We start from the raw sequence: 17,204 nt of genomic DNA, 5'->3' as shown, positions 1-17,204 counted from the left end.
TCCATTCAGACTTTGAAAAATCATGTTGACTTACTGAGTCAAAATTTTGTTCTGAGCCAATATGGCATTCAGAGCATCATTTTTAAGAACTCCCTTCCTCTGAGGCGTCCCATTACTCACAAAATTCCTCTCAGAAGTGTACATGAATTGGTTATTTGCAACCATGTCAATGAGTTCTTAAGCTTCTACAGGCATTTTCTTTAGGTGAATGGATCCACTTGCAGAATGGTCCAGTGAGATCTTAGAGAACTCAGATAGACCATAATAGAATATATCCAAAATGGTCCACTCTGAAAGCATGTCAGAAGGACACGTTTTGGTCATCTGCTTGTATCTTTCCCAAGCTTCATAGAGGGATTCATCATCTTTTTGTTTGAAGGTCTGAACATCCACTCTAAGCTTGCTCAGCTTTTGAGGAGGAAAGAACTTAGCCAAGAAGGCCGTGACTAGCTTATCACAAGAGTCCAGGTTATCTTTAGGTTGTGAGTCCAACCATGTTCTAGCTCTGTCTCTTACAGCAAAAGAGAAAAGCATGAGCCTGTAGACTTCAAGATCTACTCTATTAGTCTTAACAGTCTCACAGATCTGCAAGAATTCAGTTAAAAACTGATAGGGATCTTCTGATGAAAGTCCATGAAATTTGCAGTTCTGTTGCATTAGAGCAACTAGTTGAGGTTTCAGCTCAAAATTGTTTGCTCCAATGGAAGGGATTGAGATGCTTCTTCCATCAAATTTGGAAGTAGGTGTAGTATAGTCACCAAGCATCCTCCTTGCATTATTATTTTTGGCTGTCATCTCCTCTTTCTTTTCGAAAATTTCTGTAAGGTTGTCTCTGGATTGTTGTAATTTAGCTTCTCTTAGTTTCCTATTCAGAGTCCTTTCAGGTTCAGGATCTACTTCAACAAGAATATTTTTGTCCTTGCTCCTGCTCATATGAAAAAAAGGGAACAGAAAATAATAATAGGGATCCTCTTTACCACAGTAGAGAGATTCCTTTTAGAAGAATAAAAGAATAGAAGAAGGAAAAGAGGAAAATTCGAACTCAGAGAGGAAGAGAGGGTTCGAATTTTAAGATAAAGAGAAGAGTGTTAGTAATTAAATAAATAAATAGAAGAAGATGAGAGAGAGAATTTTGAAAATAATTTTTGAAAAAGGGTTAGTGATTTTCAAAAATTAAGAGAAGAAATAAAATTAAAATTAAAATTTGAAACAATTAGTTAATTAAAAGAATTTTGAAAAAGAGGGAGGTAATTTTCGAAAATTAGAGAGAGAAAAGTAGTTAGGTGGTTTTGAAAAAGATAAGAAATAAACAAAAAGTCAATTAGTTAGTTGAAAAAGATTTGAAAATCAATTTTAAAAAGATCAGAAGTTAGAAAAGATTTTTGAAATCAAATTTTTGAAAAAGATATGATTTGAAAAATATATTTTAAAAAGATATGATTGAAAAAAATTTGATTTTTAAAATTAAAATTGATTACTTGGCTAACAAGAAACTAAAAGATATTATTCTAGAATTTAAAGATTGAACATTTCTTAACAAGAAAGTAACAAATTTCAAATATTTTGAATCAATCACATTAATTGTTAGTAAGGTTTTCGAAAATTATGAAATAAAGATAAGAAAAAGATTTTGAAAAATAATTTTAAATTTTCGAAAGTCATAAAAGAAAAATGAAAAAGATTTGATTTTTGAAAAAGATTTTGAAAAGATAGGATTTTTAAAATTGAAAATTTGACTTGATTTATAAGAAATAGCTAAGTTTTAAAAATTTTTGACTAAGTCAACTCAAATTTTTGAAATTTTATGAGAGAAAAAAAAGGAGAAGATATCTTTTTTATTTTTGAATTTTTTAATGATGAGAGAGAAAAACATAAAAATGACCCAAAACATGAAAATTTTGGATCAAAACACATGATGCATGCAAGAACACTATGAATGTCAAGATGAACACCAAGAACACTTTGAAGATCAAGATGAACATCAAGACTTATTTTTGAAAAATCTTAAAGAAAAGAAAGACATGCAAGACACCAAACTTAGAATTTTTTCATATTTAGAAACTAAGAATTCAAAAATGCATATGAGAAACAAAAAAAAACACAAAACAAGAAAATATCAAGATAAAACAAGAAGACTTACCAAGAACAACTTGAAGATCATGAAGAACACCATGCATGAGTTTTCGAAAAATGCACAAATTTTTAAAGACATGCAATTGACACCAAACTTAAAAATTGACACTAGACTCAAACAAGAAATACAAAATATTTTTGGTTTTTATGATTTTATTATTTTTTTGGATTTTTCGAAAATTAATTTTTGGAAAAACGAAAATAAGTAAAAAAATTTTGAAAGATTTTTGAAAACTTTTTGAAAATAAAGTTACCTAATCTGAGCAACAAAATGAACCGTCAGTTGTCCAAACTCGAACAATCCCCGGCAACGGCGCCAAAAACTTGGTGCACGAAATTGTGATCATCAACAATGGCGCCAAAGACTTGGTAGCGCTCTCAAACGTGAATCACACCTTGTCACAACTTCGCAAAACTAACCAGCAAGTGCACTGGGTCATCCAAGTAATACCTTACGTGAGTAAGGGTCGATCCCATGGAGATTGTTGGTATGAAGCAAGCTGTGGTCATCTTGTAAATCTCAGTTATGCGGATAATAAATGGTTATGGAGTTTTCGAAAATAAAGATAAATAAAGCATAAAGTAAAGATAGAGATACTTATGTAAATTATTGGTAGGAATTTCAGATAAGTGTATGGAGATACTGTGTTCCTTCTGAATCTCTGCTTTCCTACGGCTTTCATCCCATCCTTCCTACTCCTTTCTATGGAAAGCTGTATGTAGAGCGTCACCGTTGTCAATGGCTACTTTCCATCCTCTCAGTGAAAATGGTCCTCTACGGTTTCCCGCATGGCTAATCAGCTGTTGGTTCTCGATCATATCGGAATAAGATCCATTGATCCTTTTGCGTCTGTCACTACGCCCAACAATCGCGAGTTTGAAGCTCGTCACAGTCATTCAATCCCTGAATCCTACTCGGAATACCACAGACAAGATTTAGACTTTCCGGATTCTCATGAATGTTGCCAATGTATTCTAGATTATACCACGAAGACTCTGATCTCACAGAATGGAAGGCTTAGTTGTCAGGCGAGGGCAACCATGCGTCGTGCATCAGGAATCTAAGAGATATGCGCTCGGTCTAAGGTAGAACGGAAGTGGTTGTCAATCACGCATTCATAGGTGAGAATGATGATGAGTGTCACAGATCATCACATTCATCATGTTGAATTGCAACGAATATCTTAGAACAAGAATAGGCTGAATTGAATAGAAAATAGTAGTAATTGCATTAAAACTCGAGGTACAACAGAGCTCCACACCCTTAATCTATGGTGTGTAGAAACTCCACCGTTGAAAATACATAAGTGATGGTCCAGGCATAGCCGAATGGCCAGCCCCCTTTGAAGGTCTAAAACCGCATACACTGATTAAAGATCAATCCAAAAGACAAGACCCCTAGTACAATAATAAAAAGTTCTATTTATACTAAACTACTTACTAGGGTTTACAGAAATAAGTCTAAATGCAGAAATCCACTTCCGGGGGCCATTTTGGTGTGTGCTTGGGCTAAGCTTGAGCTTTACATGTGCAGAGGCTTCTCTTGGAGTTAAACGCCAAGTTGTAACATGTTTTTGGCGTTTAATTCTGGTTTGTGACGTATTTCTTACGTTTTACTCCAGAATGCAGCATAGAACTGGCGTTGAACGCCAGTTTGTGTCATCTAAGCTCGAATAAAGTATGAACTATTATATATTGTTGGAAAGCTCTGAATGTCTACTTTTCAATGCCATTGAGAACGCGCCATTTGGAGTTCTGTAGCTCTAGAAAATCTATTTCGAGTGCAGGGAGGTCAGAATCCAACAACATCAGCAGTTCTTTTTCAACCTGAATCAGATTTTTGCTTAGGTCCCTCAATTTCAGCCAGAAAATATCCGAAATCATAGAAAAACACACAAACTCATAGTAAAGTCCAGAAATGTGAATTTTGCATAAAAACTAATAAAAACATCCCTAAAAGTAGCTAGATCCTACTAAAAATTACCTAAAAACAATACCAAAAAACGTATAAATTATCCGCTCATCACAACACCAAACTTAAATTGTTGCTTGTCCCCAAGCAACTGAAAATCAAATAGGATAAAAAGAAGAGAATATACTATAAATCCCAAAATATCAATGAATATTAGTTCTAATTAGATGAGCAGGACTTGTAGCTTTTTGCTTCTGAACAGTTTTGGCATCTCACTTTATCCTTTGAAGTTTAGAATGATTGACATCTATAGGAACTCAGAATTCAGATAGTGTTGTTAATTCTCCTAGTTAAGTATGTTGATTCTTGAACACAACTACTTTTATGAGTCTTGGCCGTAGCCCTAAGCACTTTATTTTCCAGTATTACCACCGGATACATAAATGCCACAGACACATGGCTGGGTGAACCTTTTCAGATTGTGACTCAGCTTTGCTAAAGTCCCCAGTTAGAGGTGTCCAGAGCTCTTAAGCACACTCTTTTTGCTTTGGATCACAACTTTAACCACTCAGTCTCAAGCTTCTCACTTGGACCTGCATGCCACAAGCACATGGTTAGGGACAGCTTGATTTAGCCACTTAGGCCTGGATTTTATTTCTTTATATATTCGCAAGCTTTGTTCTTAACTGCTTTTTCTTGCTTCAAGAATCAATTTTATAATTTTTCAGATAATCAATAACATTTCTCTTTTTTATCGTACTTTCAAGAGCCAATAATTTTAACATTCATAAACAACAAGATCAAAAATATGCACTGTTCAGCATTCATCAGAAAACAAAAATTATTGTCACCACATCAATATAATTAAACTAATTTCAAGGATGTATTCGAAACTCATGTACTTCTTGTTCTTTTGTATTAAAAGCATTTTCCATTTAAGAAAGGTGAATGATTCATGGAATTATTCATAGCCTTAAGACATAGACACTAGACACTAATGATCATGAAGTAGAGACAAAAACATAGACAAACATATGACATAAAAACTGAAAAACAGAGAAATAAGAACAAGGAATGAGTCCACCTTAGTGATGGTGGCGTCTTCTTCTTGAAGGACCAATGATGTCCTTGAGCTCTTCTATGTCTCTTCCGTCAATCCTTGTGAGAGATCAAGAGCTTAAGGTCTAAGGTCGGGATCTTGAAGGAGAAATTAGCTGACTCGGAGGGAAAGTTAAAAACTTCTGACGAAGCGGTGCCCACCTTACCATGCGGGAGATGACCTTGGAGAGTCAGCTCAACTCTGCTCGAGGTGAAACCGTTGCGGCCCAGACTAAGATTACTGCCTTGGAGGCCAAGCTTGAGGAGGCCGTGAAGTCGGCAAAGGATGCCAAGGATGAGGTCGCTAGACTGAAGGGGGAGGTTGCCAATTTGAAGAAGAACAAGGAGACGGTGAGGAATGCACGAGAGGTGATCTCCGGGATCGAGGAAGCAATCAAGGCCCAGGTCAAGCTGCTTTCTCCCGATTTTGACACTTCTGCAATTGGAGCTTTTAAAACTATTCGGGATGGTCAAATTGTTGACATCCCAAAGAAGTGATGTACATTTACCTTGTAATATCTTTAGTATTTTGTGTAAACCTATTTGCCGTTTTGTTCGACATTGATAATTGACGAACTGTGTACCGTTTTGTTTTGTCCTTGGTAATTAGCGAACTGTTTACCGTTTCGTTTTGACATTGGCGATTGACGAACTGTCTTCTGTTTTGTTTTGTCATTGGTAATTAGCGAACTGTTTACCGTTTCATTTTGACATTGGCAATTGACGATCTGTCTACCATTTTGTTTTGTCAGGACATTGGTAATTAGCAAAGCCAGGTCGTGGCTTTCATATTAACAAGTTCAAATTGTGGCTTACTTTGTATCCGCTTAGTACAGTGTTCACGGTGTCATTGGCTCTCGGGGTGATCAGTCCTGTGAAGCCGTAATCGCGCTAAACTGGTTAGTTGACAAGCCATATAATGATAAAAGTAGAGATAAAGATGGAATAAAATGAAATAAAAACATGTTAGGCATTGACAAAAATTAGCAAGATAATTCAACACGAAGTAAAACGGGCGTTACTGAGTCAGGGAAACGAGTGGTCATTCTGGATTCTAAGGGTAGAACCTTGTCAAATTTGCCACGTTCCATGTTCGGGGTACCCCTTTTCCATTAAGACGTTCAAGCTTGTAAGCCCCTTGTCAACCACTTCCTTTACTCGGTATGGGCCTTCCCAATTGGCCATCAGCTTCCCTTCTCCGGGGGTTGGTAGGCCTACATCGTTGTGTCGTAGGATAAGGTCGTTTGGTTCAAAACTCCTTTTAAGCACTTTGGCATTGTACCGCAGGGTAATTCTCTGCGTTAACGAAGTTTCCGACAAGTGGGCCATTTTCCTTGTCTCGTTAACCAGATCCTTCTCCACTGCTTCCTCCACTCTACCAAGGAGTAATCTTGGGCTCGGCTCTCCCACTTCCACAGGGATCACCGCATCGACCCCGTAGGTAAGCTGGAAAGGCATCTTCCCGATGGAGGATTATGGTGTTGTCCTGTATGATCATAAAACAGATGCGAGTTCGTCTGTCCATGCTCCCTTTTTCTGGTCAAGTCATTTCTTAAGGCCTTGGAGGATGACTTTATTTGCTGCTTCCACTTGGCCATTGGTATGCGGGTGCTCTACTGACGAGAACCTCTATTTTATCTCTAGGCCCATAAGAAACTCCCCAAACTTCATGCCCGCGAACTCCATCCCATTGTCCGATATCACGGACTCTGGGATTCCGAATCTGGAAATTACCTATCTCCACATGAACTTTCAGCAATTTGCAGATGAAATGCTGGCCAGTGGCTCCACTTCGACCCACTTTGTGTAGTAATCAATGGCCACGATCAGGTATTTAACCTGTCCAGGGCCTACCGGGAAGGGTCCTAAAAGGTCAATCCCCATTGGCTGAAAGGTCGGGAGGCCATTAGTAACCTTAACTCGGCTGCTGGGGTCCTATGAAAGTTAGTGTTCTCTTGGCACCTCTTGCATCTCTTGACGAATTCTTGGGAATCTGACATCATCGAGGGCCAAAAGTAACTGGCTCTAACGAGCTTCCGGGCCAAAGCCTTTCCCTCGATATGGTGGCCGCAACACCCCTCATGAACTTCCCTTAACACGTAGTCCGTCTGGTCGGGGCGTAGGCATTTCAATAGGGGTTGGTTCAGTCCTCTCTTGAATCCGCCTCCCTTCTTAATACCTTCGCGATTTTGTGGTTGTCGAGGAGCTTGCCGCTTTCTAAGAAGTCGGTAATTGGGTCGATCCATGAGGGAGCGACATCTACTCGGGTCACACACAGGGCGACTGTTGGCTCTTTCACCAATCCTTGGTTCAAAGACTGGTTTTCTGTTCCTGGCTTTGTGCTAGCCACTTTCAATAGGAGGTCAGATCGGGTGTTCCTTTCTCTTGGGACGTGCTTCACCACGACCTCGTTGAATTCTTCACTCAACTTTTTGACCCTTTCCAAGTATTTTTGCAGCATGGAATCTCTGGCTTGGTATGTTCTGTTGATCTCGGACGTGACGACTTGGGAGTCACTGTTCATTTCTACTATTGTCGCCCTGACTTCTTTTGCTAAGAGTAGGCCACCAATAAGGGCTTCATATTTTGCTTGGTTGTTAGAGACTGAAAACTCGAACTTGATAGACCGTTCATATACCATTCCGGTCGGGCTCTCTAGGATTATCCCTGCTCCCCTGAATGTTTGGTTGGATGCTCCGTCCATATATATGAATCTTCCACCACATGTTCAGGATCTTGTGGGGGTCACCAGTTACTTCCACCAGGAAATCCGCCATTGCCTGGGCCTTAATTGCATGACTGGGTTCATATTGCAGGTCATATTGAGATAGCTCGACTACCATGTCATCATCCGTCCTGCCAGGTCGGGTTTTTGCAAGACCTAGTGGATCACTTGATCTGTTCTGACGATTACCCGATGTCCCTAGAAGTACTGCCGCAACCTTCGGGACGAGGTCAAGAGCGCATATGCTAACTTTTCCAATTTTCTTTATCCTAACTCTGCCCCTTGTAGTGCTTTGCTAACAAAGTAGACCGGCTGTTAGATTTTTCCCTCTTCTCGTACCAAAATTGCTGCCAAGGCTTCGTCTGTTACCACTAAGTACAAAAACAGTGTCTTCCCGTCCGTGGGCTTGCCGAGAACTGGGGGGTGCCGAGAGTATGCTCTTAAAGTGGTTGAATGCCTCTTCGCACGCTGGAGTCCACTCGAAAGCTATTCCTTTTTTCATCAAGCTAAAAAATGGGAAGGCTTTGGCCGCCGATGCACCGAGAAAACGGGATAGGGCCGTGAGTCTCCCAGCTAACCTCTGCACGTCTTTGATGCATCTCGGGCTAGTCATTCGTAAAATTGCCTCGCACTTCTCAGGGTTGGCTTCAACTCCTCTCTGGGTTATCATGAAACACAGGAACTTCCCGGCCTCCATAGCAAAAGCGCATTTGAGGGGGTTAAGCCTCATATTGTGTCGTCGGAGGGACACGAACACGGTCTTTAGGTTGCCAACTAGGTCTTCTGATTGGCTGGTCTTTACCAGGATGACATCCACGTACACCTCTACTGACTTCCCTATAAGTTCGTTGAAAACTTTGCTCATCAGCCTTTGATAAGTCGCTCCCGCATTCTTTAATCCGAACGGCATTACTTTGTGGCAGTACGTGCCACCTGGCATTATAAACGCCATTTTCTCCTCGTCAGGCTGGTGCATCGGTATCTGGTTATAACCCGAGTACGCGTCCATGAAGTTCAAAAAATGATATCCCGAGGCCGCGTCGATCGAAGCATCAATATTGGGAAGGGGGAAGGAGTCCTTAGGGCATGCCTTGTTGAGGTTAATTAGTCCACACACATCCTCCACTTCCCATTGGCCTTCTTAACCAGTACTACATTTGACAGTCAAGTCGAGTAGTCTAACTCCCGGATGAACCCTGCTTCTAGTAAGCTGGCCGTCTGCTTGGCCACCTCATTGGCTCTCTCATGGGACATCTTCCTTCGTCTTTGGGCTACGGGCTTGGCGTCTGTCTTCACGGCCAGGCAATGTGACATGAACTGGGTGTCGATTCCCGGCATGTCGGCTGGTGTCCAGGCAAATAAGTCGCCATTTGTTCGAATAATCTCTATCAAAGGCTCTTTTAGGTTATGGAGGAGGTTTCTATTCACGAAAGTGAACTTGTCCTCTAAGGCCTCGACCTTGAACTTTTCCATATCTCCTTCAGGCTCTGGTCTTGGTTTGTCGTCAACCCTGGCGTCTAGGTCGGCTAGGAAGACCCTATATGCCTCCTTTGACTTCTTCCTTAGGGAGAGGCTGGCATTGTCATACGTGATCGCCGTTTCCAGGTCTCCCCTAATGGATCCCACCGATCCATCATTGGCCACAAACTTCATGATCAGCAGCTTGGTACATATTACCGCACAGAACTCATTGATTGTTTTCCTCCCCAAGATAAGGTTGTATGCTATGGAGTCCCTTAGAACGACAAACTCCGCCATGAGTGACCTCTTTTCTTGGCCTCCTCCTATGGAGACCGGGAGGGAGACTATCCCGTTAGACTTTATAAAATTATCTCCCAAGCTGACCACCTCGCGTTGATGAGTTCTTAGGTCAATTTCTCGGAGGCCTAGAGCGTTAAACACGTTTCAGAACATAATATTGGAGTCGGCCCCGGTGTCAAGGAGAATCCGCTTAACCAGACTTGTTTTTACTCTTGCCGTGATTACCATAGGAGGGTTCTCCGGTATGTCATGGAACCATTGGTCCTCCGGTCCGAATGATATCGTTGGGGTTCTTCTGGGGGAGGGTTCATGGTTAGCTAATGATACGGCCAGGATCTTAGCATCTTTCTTCGCTGCCGACTTCGATCTTGGTGCCACGTCTCTTCCGACTACGACATTCACGACAGTGAGGCTACGGTCATTGTCTTCTTCGAGCTCTTGCCTTGGCTTTACAGCATGGGTTCTATCGTTGTCAGATCGGTCGCGTTCTCGCCTCCTGGGTTCTCTTACGAACTGTTAGAACTCCGTCAGTTTGCCTTCACGAATTGCTTGCTCCAAAGCGTCCTTCAAGTCAAAGCAATCTTAGGTTTTATGGCCAAAACCTTTGTGGTAGTCATAGTAGAGGTTCTTGTTTCTGCCAGTTCTATCTTTAAGCTGGCAAGGCTTTGACAAGATACCTTTGTTGGCTATCTGCTGGTACATTGATGAGCGATAATTTATACGCTTTTTGGCATTATTTTTAAATAGTTTTTAGTATAATCTAGCTACTTTTAGGGATGTTTTCATTAGTTTTTATGCTAAATTCACATTTCTGGACTTTACTATGAGTTTGTGTGTTTTTTTGTGATTTTAGGTAATTTCTGGCTGAAATTGAGGGACCTGAGTAAAACTCTGATAAAAGGCTGACAAAGGACTGCTGATGCTGTTGGATTCTGACCTCCCTACACTCGAAATAAATTTTCTGGAGCTACAAAACTCCAAATGGCGCGATCTCAATAGCGTTGAAAATTAGACATCCAGAGCTTTCCAGAAATATATAATAGTCCATACTTTATTCGTGATTAGACGACGTAAAATGGCGCTCAACACTAGTTCCATGCTGCATTCTGGAGTCAAACGCCAGAAACACGTCACGAACCAGAGTTGAACACCAAAAACACGTTACAACTTGGCATTCAACTCCAAAAGAAGCCTCTGCACATGTAAAGCTCAAGCTCAGCCCAAGCACACACCAAGTGGGCCCCGGAAGTGGAATTCTGCATCAATTACTTACTTCTGTAAACCCTAGTAGCTAGTCTAGTATAAATAGGACATTTTACTATTGTATTAGAAGTCTTTTGACTAATCCTGGATTGTATTTTGATCCTGTGATCACGTTTTGGGGGCTAGCCATTCGGCCATGCCTGAACCTTCATCACTTATGTATTTTCAACGGTGGAGTTTCTACACACCATAGATTAAGGGTGTGGAGCTCTGCTGTACCTCAAGTTTTAATGCAATTACTACTATTTTCTATTCAATTCAGTTTATTCCTGTTTAAGATATTCTTTGCACTTCAACATGATGAATGTGATGATCCGTGACACTCATCATCATTCTCACCTATGAACGCGTGACTGACAACCACTTCCGTTATACCTTAGACTGGGCGCATATCTCTTGGATTCCTTAATCCAAATCTTCGTGGTAGAAGCTAGAATTGATGACGGCATTCATGAGAATCCGGAAAGTATAGTCCTTGTCTGTGGTATTCCGAGTAGGATTCCGGGATTTAATGACTGTGACGAGCTTTAAACTCGTGATTGTTGGGCGTGATGACAAACGCAAAAGAATCAATAGATTCTATTCCAGCATGATCAAGAACTGACAGATGATTAGCCATGCCGTGACAGAGCATTTGGACCTTTTTCACTGAGAGGATGGGATGTAGCCATTGACAACGGTGATGCCCTACATACAGCTTGCCATGGAAAGGAGTAAGAAGGATTGGATGAAGGCAGTAGGAAAGCAGAGATTCAGAAGGAGCACAACATCTTCATATCTGAAATTCCCATCGATGATCTACATAAGTATTTCTATCTTTATTTTCTGTTTATTTATTATTATTATTCGAAAACTCCATAACCATTTATTATCCGCCTAACTGAGATTTACAAGATGACCATAGCTTGCTTCATACCAACAATCTCCGTGGGATCAACCCTTACTCACGTAAGGTATTACGGTATTACTTGGACGACCCAGTGCACTTGCTGGTTTGTTGTGCGGAGTTGTGACTAAGTGTAATTCACGTTTGTGAGTGCTACCAAGTTTTTTGCACCATTGTTGATGATCACAATTTCGTGCACCAAGTTTTTGGCGCCGTTGCCAGGGATTGTTTGAGTTTGGACAACTTACGGTTCATCTTGTTGCTCAGATTAGGTAATTTCTTTTTTTATTTTCTTTTCAAAAAGTTTTCAAAAATATTTTTCAAAATTTTCCCTTTGTTTTCGAAAAATCCTGCAGAGTTTTTAAGAATGAATTCTAGAGTTTCAAAATGATATGCTGAAGCTTGGCTGCCATCAAGCTTTAGACTAACCTGGTATGATTCCTGGGATTTTGATTGAGGACTTTGAATTCATTACTTCCTTTTTCCTATATGTTTTTCGAAAAATATAAAAAAATAAAATCCAAAAAAATTAATAAAATCATAAAATCAAAAATATTTTGTGATTCTTGTTTGAGTCTTGTGTCATGTTTTAAGTTTGGTGTCAATTGCATATTCATCTTGTTCTTGCATTTTTCGAAAATTCATGGATTCATAGTGTTCTTCATGATCTTCAAGTTGTTCTTGGTGAGTCTTCTTGTTTGATCTTTAAATTTTTTTTGTTTTGTGTTGTATGATGTTTTTCATGTGCATTTTTGCATTCATAGTGTCTAAACATGAAAGATTTCTAAGTTTGGTGTCTTGCATGTTTTCTTTGCATCAAAAATTTTTCAAAAATATGTTCTTGATGTTCATCATGATCTTCAAAGTGTTCTTGGTGTTCATCTTGACATTCAAAGTGTTCTTGCATGCATCATGTGTTTTGATTCATAATTTTCATGTTGTGAGTCATTTTTTTATGTTTTTCTCTCATCACTAAAAAATTTAAAATAAAAAAATATCTTTCCTTTTTTTCTCAAAATTTCGAAAATTTGGGTTGACTTAGTCAAAAACTTTTAAAATTAGTTGTCTCTTGTAAGCCAAGTCAAATTTTCAAATTTTAAAAATCTTATCTTTTCAAAACTTTTTCAAAAATTAAATCTTTTTCATTTTTCTTATTAATTTACGAAAATTCAAAATTTTATCTTTTTTCAAAAATTTGATTTTAAAATATCTTTTCTAACTTCTTATCTTCTTATATTCTTATCTTTTCAAATTTGACTTTTTGTTTGTTTCTTATCTTTTTCAAACCACCTAACAACTTTTCTCTCTCTAATTTTCGAAAAATACCTCCCTCTTTTTTTCAAAAATTCTTTTTTAATTAATTAATTGTTTCAATTTTTAATTTTAATTTTATTTCTTATCTTAAATTTCGAAAATCACTAACTCTTTTTAAAAATTTATTTTCGAAATTCTCCTTCTCTTATCTTATTCTATTTATTTATTCATTCACTAACACTTCTCTTCATCTCAAATCTCTGCCCCTATCCTCACCTTTGTGTTTGGATTCTCCTTTCTTTATTCCCTTTCTTCTTCTACTAACAATAAGGAACCTCTTTACTGTGACATAGAGGATTCTTATTCTTTTTCTGTTCTCTTCTCTTTCGTATGAGCAGGAACAAGGAAAAAGGCATTCTTGTTGAAGCTGATCTAGAACCTGAAAGGACTCTGAGGAGGAAACTAAGAGAAGCTAAATTACAACAATCCAGAGACAACCTTGCTGAAATTTTCGAACAAGAAAAAGAGATGGCAACCAAACCCAACAACAATGATGCAAGAAGGATGCTTGGTGATTATACTACACCTCCGTCCAAGTTTGATGGAAGAATCATCTCAATTCCTGCCATTGGAGCAAATAATTTTGAGCTGAAACCTCAACTAGTTGCTCTAATGCAACAAAACTGCAAGTTTTATGGACTTCCATCAGAAGATCCCTATCAGTTTTTAACTGAATTCTTGCAGATCTGTGAGACTGTTAAGACTAATGGAGTAAATCTTGAAGTCTACAGGCTCATGCTTTTCCCTTTTGCTGTAAGAGACAAAGCTAGAGCATGGTTGGACTCTCAACCTAAAGATAGCCCGGACTCTTGGGATAAGTTGGTCACGACCTTCTTGGCTAAGTTCTTTCCTCCTCAAAAGCTGAGCAAGCTTAGAGTGGATGTTCAGGCCTTCAAAAAAAAGATGGTGAATCCCTCTATGAAGCTTGGGAAAGATACAAGCAGATGACCAAAAGATGTCTTTCTGACATGTTTTCAGAATGGACCATGATAGATATATTCTGTTATGGTCTATCTGAGTTCTCTAAAATGTCACTGGACCATTCTGCAAGTGGATCCATTCACCTAAAGAAAACGCCTGCAGAGGCTCAAGAACTTATTGACATGGTTGCAAATAACCAGTTCATGTACACTTCTGAGAGGAATTCCGTGAATAATGGGACGCCTCAAAGAAAGGGAGTTCTTGAAATTGATGCTCTGAATGCCTTATTGGCTCAGAATAAAATATTGACTCAGCAAGTCAACATGATTTCTCAAAGTCTGAATGGATGGCAAAATGCATCCAACAGTACTAAAGAGGCATCTTCTGAAGAAGAAGCTTATGATCATGAGAACCCTGCAATAGCAAAGGTAAATTATATGGGTAAATCTTATGGAAACACCTATAATTCATCATGGAGAAACCATCCAAATTTCTCATGGAAGGATCAACAAAAGCGTCAACAAGGCTTTAATAATGGTGGAAGAAATAGGCTCAGCAATATCAAGCTTTATCCATCATCTTCTCAGCAACAGACAGAAAATTCTGAACAGAGCACCTCTAACTTAGCAAACTTAGTCTCTGATCTGTCTAAGGCCACTTTAAGTTTCATGAGTGAAACAAGGTCCTCCATTAGAAATCTGGAGGCACAAGTGGGCCAGCTGAGTAAGAAAATCACTGAAACTCCTCCTAGTACTCTCCCAAGTAATACTGAAGAGAATCCAAAAAGAGAGTGCAAGGCCATTGATATAATCAATATGGCCGAACCTAGAGAGGAAGGAGAGGACGTGAATCCCAATGAGGAAGACCTCATGGGACGTCTCTCAAGCAAGAAGGAGTTCCCTATTGAGGACCCAAAGGAATCTGAGGCTCATATAGAGACCAAAGAGATTCCATTAAACCTCCTTCTGCCATTCATGAGCTCTGAAGACTATTCTTCCTCTAAAGAGGATGAAGATGTAACTAGAATGAGACTTGGGAAGGTGAACCTCCCTTGCTCATTAGTGAACTAGATACATGGGTTCAGCAAACTTTACCTCAAAAGAGATAAGATCCTGGCAAATTCGTAATATCCTGCACCATAGGCACCATGATCTTTGAAAAAGCTCTGTGTGACCTGGGGTTAGGTATAAATCTTATGCCACTCTCTGTAATGGAGAAGTTGGGAATTATTGAGGTACAACCTGCCATATTCTCATTATATATGGCAGACAAGTTAGTAAGACAAGCTTATGGATTAGTAGAGGACGTATTAGTGAAGGTTAAAGGGTTTTACATCCCTGCTGATTTCATAATCTTAGACACTAGGAAGGAGGAGGATGAATACATCATCCTTGGAAGACCCTTCCTAGCCACAGCAGGAGCTGTGATTGATGTTGACAGAGGAGAACTAGTCCTTCAATTAAATGGGGACTACCTTGTGTTTAAAGCTCAAGGATCTTCCTTTGCGACCATGGAGAGGAAGCATGAAAAGCTTCTCTCAGTGCAGAGTCAAACAAAGCCCCCACAATCAAGCTCTAAGTTTGGTGTTGGGAGGCCACAGCCAAACTCTAAGTTTGGTGTTAAATCCCCACATCCAAACTCTAAGTTTGGTGTTGGGAGTCTACAACATTGACCTGATCACCTGTGAGGCTCCATGAGAGTCCACTGTCAAGCTAGTGACATTAAAGAAGCGCTTATTGGGAGGCAACCTAATTTTTATTTATCTAATTTTATTTTTCTTTTATTGTTCTTTTATGTTTTATTAGGTTCATGATCATGTGGAGTCACGAAAAAAATACTAAAATTAAAAATAGAATAAAAAACAGCAGAAGAAAAATCACACCCTGGAGGAAGGACTTACTGGCGTTTAAACGCCAGTAAGGAGCATCTAGCTGGCGTTCAATGCCAGAACAGAGCATGGATCTGGCGTTGAACGCCAGAAACAAGCAGCATCCTGGCGTTTGAACGCCAGGAATATTCTCTGAGGAGAGCTGGCGCTGAACACCAGAAACAAGCATGGAACTGGCGTTCAACGTCAGAAACATGCTGCAATTGGGCGTTGAATGCCCAACATAAGCATCACTTCGGCGTTTAAATGCCCGAATTGGATGCAAAGGCGTTTTACATGCCTAATTGGTGCAGGGATGTAAATCATTGACACCTCAGGATCTGTGGACCCCACAGGATCATTCCAGGATCTGTGGACCCCACAGGATCCCCACCTACCTCAACTCACCTTCTCTCCTCTTCTTCACATTCATCCTCTCTTCCCCATAAACACTCTTCCCCAAAAACCCTTCACCAATCACCTCAATCTCTCTTCCTAATTACCCACCTTCACCACTCACATCCATCCACCCTTCCCCATAAACCCCACCTACCTTCAAAATTCAAAAACACTTTCCCACCCAACCCACCCAATATGTCCGAACCATAACCCCTCTCCATCCACTATAAATACCCCTCCATTCTTCTTCATTTTCACACAACACAACCCTCTCTTCTCCACCTTGGCCGAAACACAACCTTCTCTCCCTCTCCTCCATATCTTCTTCTTCTTCATCTATTCTTTCTTCTCTTGCTCGAGGGCGACACCTCCGAGTCATGGGAGATGGAGAGATTCATCTCCAAAGCCCATCAAGACCACTTCTATGATGTTGTGGCCAAGAAGAAGGTGATCCCTGAGGTCCCTTTCAAGCTCAAAAAAATGAGTTTCCGGAGATCTGACATGAGATCCAAAGAAGAAGTTGGGAAGTTTTGACCAACCCCATTCAACAAGTCGAAATCTTGATGGTTCAAGAGTTCTATGCCAATGCATGGATTACTAGGAACCATGATCAAAGTATGAACCTGAATCCAAAGAACTATCTTACAATGGTTCGGGGAAAATACTTAGATTTTAGTCCGGAAAATGTGAGGTTGGCATTCAACTTGCCCATGATGCAAGGAGCTGCACGCCCCTACACAAGAAGGGTCAACTTTGATCAATGGTTGGACCAAGTCCTTATAGACATATGTGTTGAAGGAGCTCAATGGAAAAGAGACTCCAAAGGCAAGCCGGTTTAATTAAGAAGACTGGACTTCAAGCCTATGGCTAGAGGATGGTTGGAGTGCATCCAACGCTCCATCATCCCCACTAGCAACCGATCTGA

At 39.9% G+C, this 17,204-nt stretch overlaps 1 non-coding gene across 1 annotated transcript; it reads left to right on the top strand.

Annotated features, from left to right (window-relative positions):
- The first annotated feature begins 294 nt into the window (after positions 1 to 294).
- LOC127743155 (small nucleolar RNA R71) lies at positions 295 to 402 on the top strand. The gene has a single exon (XR_008004486.1). It is a non-coding gene; the product is annotated as a small nucleolar RNA R71 (small nucleolar RNA).
- The last annotated feature ends 16,802 nt before the right edge of the window (positions 403 to 17,204 follow it).

Source organism: Arachis duranensis, chromosome 1 (assembly GCF_000817695.3).
Source record: "Arachis duranensis cultivar V14167 chromosome 1, aradu.V14167.gnm2.J7QH, whole genome shotgun sequence".
Taxonomy (NCBI): domain Eukaryota; kingdom Viridiplantae; phylum Streptophyta; class Magnoliopsida; order Fabales; family Fabaceae; genus Arachis; species Arachis duranensis.
The sequence above is the reverse complement of the archived record's forward strand: the minus strand, read 5'-3'. Positions and strand labels throughout refer to the sequence as shown.